Genomic DNA, 9,108 nt, shown 5'->3' with positions numbered 1-9,108 from the left:
GTTTAAACCAGTCAAAATTTAAATAACCAAGGGCATACAGTTTGATATCTTTTTATACATTTTAATCTCAATTTATTATTAAATCTACTACTAGTATAAGCAACAAAACATGACTAATTATGAATGTCGAGGGAAATAGTACATACTGCAGTTATGTGCTAAAGTCATTATTTTACATTGTACTTAAGTCATTTATCATTAATGTTGGTGGTAATTTCATAATGAAAGCCATATTCTCTTTTCAGAGTGAAACCTTTTGACATTAATGAGAGTGTTAGGAAAAGATAACTATGATTTATCCATTCATTCTTTCAACATGTAATGAGTGCCTTAAATATGCTAGGTACTGTTTCAAGTGCTGGGGATGGAGGAGGAGACAATACAATATATGCTACAAAGAAAAAAAAAAGCAGGGAAAAAGAATAAGGGAATGCAGAGGGAGAAGGGACAGGTTGCAGTTTAAAATAGGATGACATGGATGGGCTTACTGAGAAGGCAAACTTTTTTTTCTTCCTTTTTCTGTCTCCCCAGTAGACTAGATGAGAAGGCGACTCTTGACCAATGACCAGAAAGATACAGAAGAGGACAATGAGGATGTCTGGGAGGAAAGTGCTCCAGACACAAGCAAAACTATGTGCATAGGTCCTAAGGTGGAAGCATACCTGGAATATTCAAGAAACAGCAAGGAGACCAGTCTGACTCCTGGGAGAGCAGTAGGTGAAGAATACAAGGGAGTCAGAAGGCATGACACCTTGTAGAGCAGCGGTCCCCAACCTTTTTGGCACCAGGGACTGGTTTCATGGAAGACAATTTCTCTGCAAACAGGGAGTGGGGGTGGGGGAGATGGTTTCCGGAGGATTCAAGTACATTACATCTCTTGTGCACTTTATTTCTATTATTATTACATTGTTAATATATAATGAAACAATTATACAATTCACCATAATGCAGACTCTAATGCTGCTCCTGATCAGACAAGAGGCAGAGCTCAGGCAGAGATGTGAGCGATGGGGAGTGGCTGTAAATACAGAGGAAGCTTCACTCACTCACCCACTGGTCACCTCCTGCTGTGCAGTCCAGTTCCTAGGTTCCTAATAGTCCTAATAGGCCATGGAGGGGTACCAGTCGGAGGCCTGGGGGTTGGGGACCACTGAAAGGACTTTGAGTTTTTACTGAGTCAAATGGGAAGCCCCTGGAGGGTTTTTAGCAGAGAAGTGTTGTAATCTGTTTTAGATTTAAAAAACATGTTCACCCTGTTCCTGTCTCGACAACAGACTACAGGTCTGGTGAAGTTAGGAAGTCAGAAGCCTATTACAACAATCTAGCAAGCAATGACATGGCTTAGACTAGGAAGTAGGCAGTGGAGATGGTGAGAAGTGGTCAAATGCTGAATATATTCTGAAGTTACTACAAAAGAGATTTCCTCAAATATATGGGGTGTAAAAAAAAAGAGAGAACTACAAAAGAATTCCAAAGTCTTTGGCCTGGACAAGTGGAAAGATGTAGTTGCCATTTACTGATACAGAGAAGAGAGTGAGGGAGTCACAGGTTTTGAAGGGAAAGTCAGGTATTCTTTTTTTATTTTTTTGAGACAAGGTCTCACTCTATTGCCCAGGCTACAGTGCAGCGGCATCATCGTAGCTCACTGCAGCCTTGAACTTCTGGGCTTAAGCAATCCTCTCGCCTCAGCCTTTTAAGCAGCTGGGACTATAGGCATGTGCCACCACACCCAGCTAATTTTTCTGTTTTTAAATTTTTGTAGAGATGGGGTCTTGCTATGTTGCCCAGGCTGGGGGAATTATTTTTAGGCATACTAAGCTTGAGATGCCTACTAGATACCAGGTGGAGATATCGAAGTGGCAGGTAGATATATGATTCTGGAGTTCAGATAAAAGATCAGGACTAGAGAAACAAATTTTGAAGTCAAGAACATATGATATTGTAAGCCCTCAGACTGATGAGATCATCAATGAAGTGAGTATAGGAAAGTCCAGAGTCTAAACCCTGGGGTCCTTCAACATTTAGAGGTAGGGAATATAAAGAGAAACCAGCAATAACACTGAAAAGAAGGTGTCAACAATACTACGGGGAAAGCAAGAGATGGTGGTCTTCTGGAAGCCAAGTGAAAAAAATATTCTGAAGATGAGGGAGTGATCAGCTACTACCATAGGTTAAACAGAATGAAGTCTGAGAGCTGTTCATCAGATAGCAGTGTAGCAATTACTTGTGACTCAACAAGAGTGGCTTTGGTAGAAGCAAAAGCCTGCTAAAGTGGATTCAAGATAGAACAGGGGAGATGGAATGGGCAGCACTATGGATAGCTCTCTCAAGGGTACATGGCTGCAGAACCCCACTTTGGTTTCCACTTAAATACAGGAGATTGACAATTCACCTTTATCTCCTTTCCCTTCAAAATCTCCCCTAAAATTACAATAAAAAATCAGAAGTATTAAGCAACAAGGATAAAGAATGAAAGTGAAGAAAGCAAATGGATGTGAGGGAACTGACTTAGCAGAGCAGATGAAATTACACCTAAGACAGAGACTCTACAACTAAGACTATACCACTGAACTCTTGAAAGGCCCAGCATTTGAAAGCATCAGGCACCACTCCTCATAGCCAGGTATAGTACACAGAAACTAGGTAAAGGAAAAAACCAGGCAATATCAATGCCACGAAACAGAAAGTTATACACAAAATGAACAACAGTAAGAGAATAAACAATTTTTTAAAAAGAGATAGGGTCTCACTATATTGCCCAGGCTGTACTCAAATTCCTGGGCCCAAGTGATCCTCCTTCCTCAGCCTCCCAAGTAGCTTTACATGGTCACAATAATGAAACATTTTCACTGACTTAACTAAAAGTTAGAATATTATATTGGGAAGACAGGTAAGGGGAAGTGGAGTAGGTCCCAGGGAGTGGGACCAGAGAAGTCGCCCCGCCCAGAAGTCTGAGTGGGCTTATATACGTTTTTAGGACTAGGGGATGGGAGTTTCTCCAGCAGGAAGATTTCAGCAAGAAGAGTGAGGAATTTCTTTGTTTCAGTTTTAGGGTGGGTATTGAGGAATAGGAGGGGCTTCTTCTTTTTTCATTAGGGAAGGGAGGGGTGCCTGCCACCAGCCTTACAGTAACCACTAAAAGAATAAAAACAGAATGCATAGTTTCTAAATCTACAGAAGAAAATTTGATCTATCTAATAGAAGATTGGAAAGTAAAAAAAGATATACAAGTATAAGTATACAACTTCTAATAAGGTAGAAGAAATATATGAAGTAACAACTGATAAAACCATGGGAAGCTATCAACTGGAGTTTTTTATATATTCCTCTCTGAAAGAACAAGAAAACCAAAAAATAAGCAAATATAAAGACAAATTGAAAAACATAAATTCAATCTAATACACTTCACTGTTCAGTCTAACCTAATTTCCCACTCCACGTTTCCACATGGAAGTGTTTCCCTAGAATAACACTCCTGGCTCCTCTTTCTTCCTCCTCTCCCTCTCTTACTAACTGCTTCTTCAGGGGAGGAGTGAGTTAGCTGACTGGTGACTTTGAAAGAAGAAACTGTAAAGTGGTTTTCTACCCCCTCTCTACTCTCCCACTGGATCTGCCTACCTACAATGCAGGGGCTTTCTGGTCTGTCTTCCTGGCCATTCTGTAAGTTTGGTGGGTCACTATGCCTGAGATTGGATGGATAGTTCAATTCAGGGAAATGTTAGCAAACCCTATACTAGCCGTCCAAACCAGCTTTAACATTAGCAAAGTTCACAGGCAACAAGTCCCTACTTGCCCGTTTAAAGGCTTCAATTAGCTGTCCAGTATCTTAGTCCTAAACATAAGCAGGCAACCCAGATCAATAGAAAATGGAGGAAAGCCTCTATCATGAAAGTCAGATAAAACACACACATGAAAAGTAACCTAGGAAAACCAAAAAGACTTAGGAAAATGGAAACTTCAAAACAAAATTATTCATAATCAATATCCTCAGTAGATACAGAATGATGTGAATCAATAGCAAAAAGATGCTGTTAAAATAGCAATGTTCAAAGGGAAAAAACTCAAATCAAGAAGTTTCCAGAATTGAAAAATACAAATCTCTGAACTGAATGGGCTTTTTAGCACAATGTATGAAAATACACCAAGTCACACTGCAAAATTTACAAATGCTAAAGTTAAAGGAATACCCTACAAACTTCCAGAGAGTGGGAAAAAAACAAAAACAAAATAGGTCCCACAGAAAAGGAATGCACAATGGCTTCAGACAGACTTTTCAGTAGCCACAATGGAAGCTAGAAGACAACAGAGAAATCATTTCAAAATCTTAAAGAAAAACAATGGCCAACTTGGAATTCTACCCCCAAATCTAGAGTACAATTATAGACATTTTCATACATTCAAGATCTCACACTTTACCTCCCCTGTAGCCTTTCTCTAGAAACTCCTAGAAGATGTGCTCTAACTTTCTAAGGGAGTAAACCAAGAAAGTGGCAGGTGTGAGGTATGGAAACAAGATCACAGGACTCCTAAGGAAAATGAAGAGAGAACCCAGGGTAACGGTCATGCACCAAAGAGAGCAACCAGTTCAGACTTGTGTGGAATGACACAAGAGACATAGTGAGGGCTGTCTTCAACATGATACCTTTTCTTTCTGTTGTACCATATTTTCAATCAGATAATGCCTGAGTGGGCCTGGCCTAGATTTTTATCTGAACTTGGTTTGCTGGACCATGTGCTAAAGCCCTTGCTCTTTCCTTCAAGCCCTGCTCCCTGGATCACTGAGAACACATAGTAATTCTGCTTTATCTATTCCTGAGAGCTGGAGGATAGCCACAGGGGGCTTAAAAATGGAAAAGCCTAAACAGCCTATTCTGACAATGTTATGGGCAAATATCCAATTCTAGTAGCCAGTGCACCTTTCAAATGACAATGACTGTGAATAACCCTGTTTCCCAAGATTTGTTCAGGGCCTTGCCCAATGATTTCCTCAGAAAAGGCTCTTGTAAGAGAGAAAGTGAAGCCAGACTATGACCTAATGCCTCTTTTTAGGTTCTCTTCTCCTGGGACGGTTCAGCAAATAGTGACAATATGGCCTTTTCTGGATACAGCTGGGTTTTTGCATGCTTCCTCATTTTAATCACTTTCACACTCATTCATATGTATATATTTGATAAAATAAATTTTTTCATTGAAAAATTGAATCAAGTAAGAATACAAGAATGGTTCAGTACTGGAAAAATCAATGTCATTCACCATTTACCATTACTAAAGGTGAAAAATCAAAAGACCATCTAAACAAATGCAGATTTAAATCGACAATAAAGGGAATTTAAGACTGACTAGCATAAAACTCACAGTAAACATCAAGAGCAACTTTAGACTCTGAAGCAATAAGATAAAAATGCTTGCTACCACAGTTACTATCAAATATAGATTGACAAGCTTATCAAATCAATAAAAAAGAAGTTTATGAACTGAAAAAGAAGAGATAAACTGTCATTATTTGCCTTTAGATAGATAATTCAAAAGAGCGATACTGGAACAGTATTCATCAAAGCTGTAAATACAAGATCAACATGACAAATTCAATATATTTCTCTGTACCAGAAATAACAGGATACCATTTTTAATGGCAATAACAATTATAAAATACCTAGGAATTAGCCAAAAAATAAGTGAAATGTTCTGAATAAACGGAGAGAGAAATTATGTTCATGAATGGGATTTTACTTTGGAAAAATGTCAATTCTCTCTCAATTAAACTATAAATTCAATTCCAATAAAACCCTCAGCAGCTTGTTTTAGGAAACTTTACAGACTAATACTAAAATTTATACAGAAAAAAACCTCCACAAATAGTTATTTTTTTTTACCAACAGGTCATTCACCTATTAGATATGAAGACATATTACAAAGTTACATTAAGACAGTTGCACTGGGAAAAGAACTGACATATACCAATAGAACGGAGAGCCCCAGTTTCAAGTTTATAGAAACTTGGTATATAATGAAATGGGAAAAATATGGACTATTCAGTAGATGGTGTTAGGAAAACTGCAATCCTACTTGGCATGCTCAGCAGACATTCACACTCAGAAGACTCAAAAGGATATGACTTGGCACCAAGGTCACTCAGGTTGGCAGAAAGATACAGCACAGTGAACAATGGCATGCAGAGGAGAGAATCCTCCTCAGGTAAGCCTCACGTGCCACAAGAAGCGCTATCTTCTAAAAATCCCTGCAGGCAGGTTCCAGAGCCCCACAATGAGGAACAAATGTGGTTACCAAAGTCATACCTTACTCAGTCTTAAAAAATCCATGATTTTTCTTTTTACAATTAAAAAATGTTGTCTGGTAAACAGCTGGCATTCCATATTTATCTTAACCCCATAGATTTCTAAGGAAATACTGCTGAGGAGAAAGAGTAAGCCCAAGATTATTTTTCCCCAGAGACAGAGATGGGTTTTGTTAGCCCTTTCCCCCTAATGATTACATGGAGAAAAAGCTGAATTCACACCTCATATCCAAAAATGAATTCCAATTAAAGACCTAAATGTGAATGGTAAAACTATAAAACTGATAGAAGACATAAAAAATACAAACAATTGGGGGGATTTCTATTCCATGAAGCAGACCAAAGATAAGAATTAAATGACAAGATTTTTTTTTTTTTTTTTGAAACAGGGTCTCACTCTGTTGCCCAGGCTAGAGTGCAGTGGCATCATCATAGTTTACTACAGCCTCAAACTCCTGGCCTCACTCGATCCTCCTGCCTCGGCCTCCCAAAGTGTTGGGATTATAGGTGTGAGTCACTGCACCTGGCCAACTAAGTTATTTCTGACATCTGAATCTGAAAAGGGAATGTTATTTAGAATATATAAAGAATTTCTTGCCCTGTAATCAGCAAGAAAGTGAAAAACCAATAAACAATGGGGCAAATCATAAGTATAGGCAAGCCACAGAAAGGAAAATCAGAATGACTAAAAACCATATACTTACCCTCATTAGTAACAGCATAATGCAGATTAAGGAAAATGTTACACACATCAATTGGCAAAATCAGAAGATATCAGAGAAAACTGACTCAAATGTAGAGAAAAATGACACCCTCATGTCTTCTTGGTGGAAAGGAAAAACTGGTACAACCATTCCTGAGAACAATCCAGCATTACTTAAATATGCATACACCAAAACCCCTAGCCATTCTAGTCTAGGACATATATATCAAAGAAACTAAAGGGCAGGTTCATAGGAAGACATATATAAGCTTGCAGACGTGGGAACAGCTGGGAAGAACAGAAAAAGGAGAAGATAAGCTACAGTATGTGAATACAACAGAATACTATGTACCTGTCAGAAGCACGTTATATAAGTAACATGGGTAGGTTTTAAAAACCTAATATTTTATGACAGAATAAAACTTATACCACAATATCATTTACATAAAATTTAAAAGCTCATATTAATACAAAATAAATATTAGTTTTTCAATGACATATACTCAAAATATGGAAGATGGTTTAAAGGACAAACATTAAGGGATGTGGAGTATGAAATTGCAGGCAGGAAATCAATGAAAACTAGTAAGGTAAAATAAAACAGAACACAAACAAGTATAGCCTTCTAGACCAATGATATTGGTATCATTAATGAAGAGTATGATCAATGAGTGATTCAATTCTGAGCACCTGAGGTCCTTAAAAAACAAAAGTTATTTTACATAAGCACTTTTAAGACTTAAGTTAGATTATTTAAATGTTATTTCTTGAAATGTGAAAAGCTACAAATGGTGCATAATATAGTAAGCACCTCACAGGATTCACGAGTTAGCTAACCTTAAAAGAAAGAGTTCATTTTCCCAAATAAGATAAACTAAATAAAAAACTATACAATGTAAATGGATATTTCAAGGCAATACTAAGAAAACAAAATTTCTTGTGTTGAACAAATATTCCAATGTGTTTTTCTAAGGTAGGTTGTTCTGGTATTCAGCAAAATAATTTTAAATTATATTTTGGTAAAGTTATAAGCAAACTAATTCTAATTATTAAATATATGTGAATCTGAAATTCTAGACTGAGAGACTGTTATCAGAGTTTACAGAATTTAAGAAGTTTAAGTATACATGGAAAAACTTACAAAACATATGACTGCCCTAATATCTTACTTTTTATTGTGCTACATACATATTTTTTCAGTCTGTTTCCATGATATCAGTGCGCTACATATTTTTAAAAAGCACTCTCATTTGAGGCAGATATAGCAGGCTATCCCCAATGTTATCAGTGAGGAAACTGAAAAATAAATAATGGAACTTAAATCTCATAATAAGTAGTGATGTCCAGACTAGAATCTAGGTTCCCCAAAATCTAGATTTGAGGTCTTTTTTTTTTTTTTAACTCACCCGTAGTTTTTTATATAAATGCAATGTGGTATTTTTAAATCACAAAGATATAGAACAGACGTTCCATTAGAACATTTGTTTGCAGTAGGTAATACACACAATGATATAAAGAAAAACAGAGACGTTATATTAATTCTAATTCTGTAAGAGTTAACAGTTTATCTTTAAAAAATGTCAAATTTAACACATTTTTATTTCTCCAATAAAAGTAACTTCACAAATTATTAAAAATAAAAATTTAACTGTATTCAGTTTCTGTTCTTCTTTCCACTAAAGAAAGCACAAGATAAAGGATAGCTGTGTTCAAGTAAAATGTATAATTATGATGTAATGACAGACTAAATCAAGTACCTAAATAAAATGCTGAAACATGAAAATTTATAGTCCTTTCACCTTTTCCTTTCTGAACTGATAGAATATAATCAGAAAAATTAAAAAAACAGGCCGGGCGTGGTGGCTCACGCCTGTAATCCTAGCACTCTGGGAGGCCGAGGCGGGTGGATTGCTCGAGGTCAGGAGTTCGAGACCAGCCTCAGCAAGAGCAAGACCCCCGTCTCTACTAAAAAAAAAAAAAAAAAATAGAAAGAAATTATCTGGCCAACTAAAAGATATATATAGAAAAAATTAGCCAGGCATGGTGGCGCATGCCTGTAGCCCCAGCTACTGGGGAGGCTGAGGCAGTAGGATCACTTAAGCCCAGGAGT

The sequence above is a fragment of the Lemur catta genome, chromosome 4 (assembly GCF_020740605.2).
Source record: "Lemur catta isolate mLemCat1 chromosome 4, mLemCat1.pri, whole genome shotgun sequence".
Classification (NCBI taxonomy): Eukaryota; Metazoa; Chordata; class Mammalia; order Primates; family Lemuridae; genus Lemur; species Lemur catta.
The sequence above is the reverse complement of the archived record's forward strand: the minus strand, read 5'-3'. Positions refer to the sequence as shown.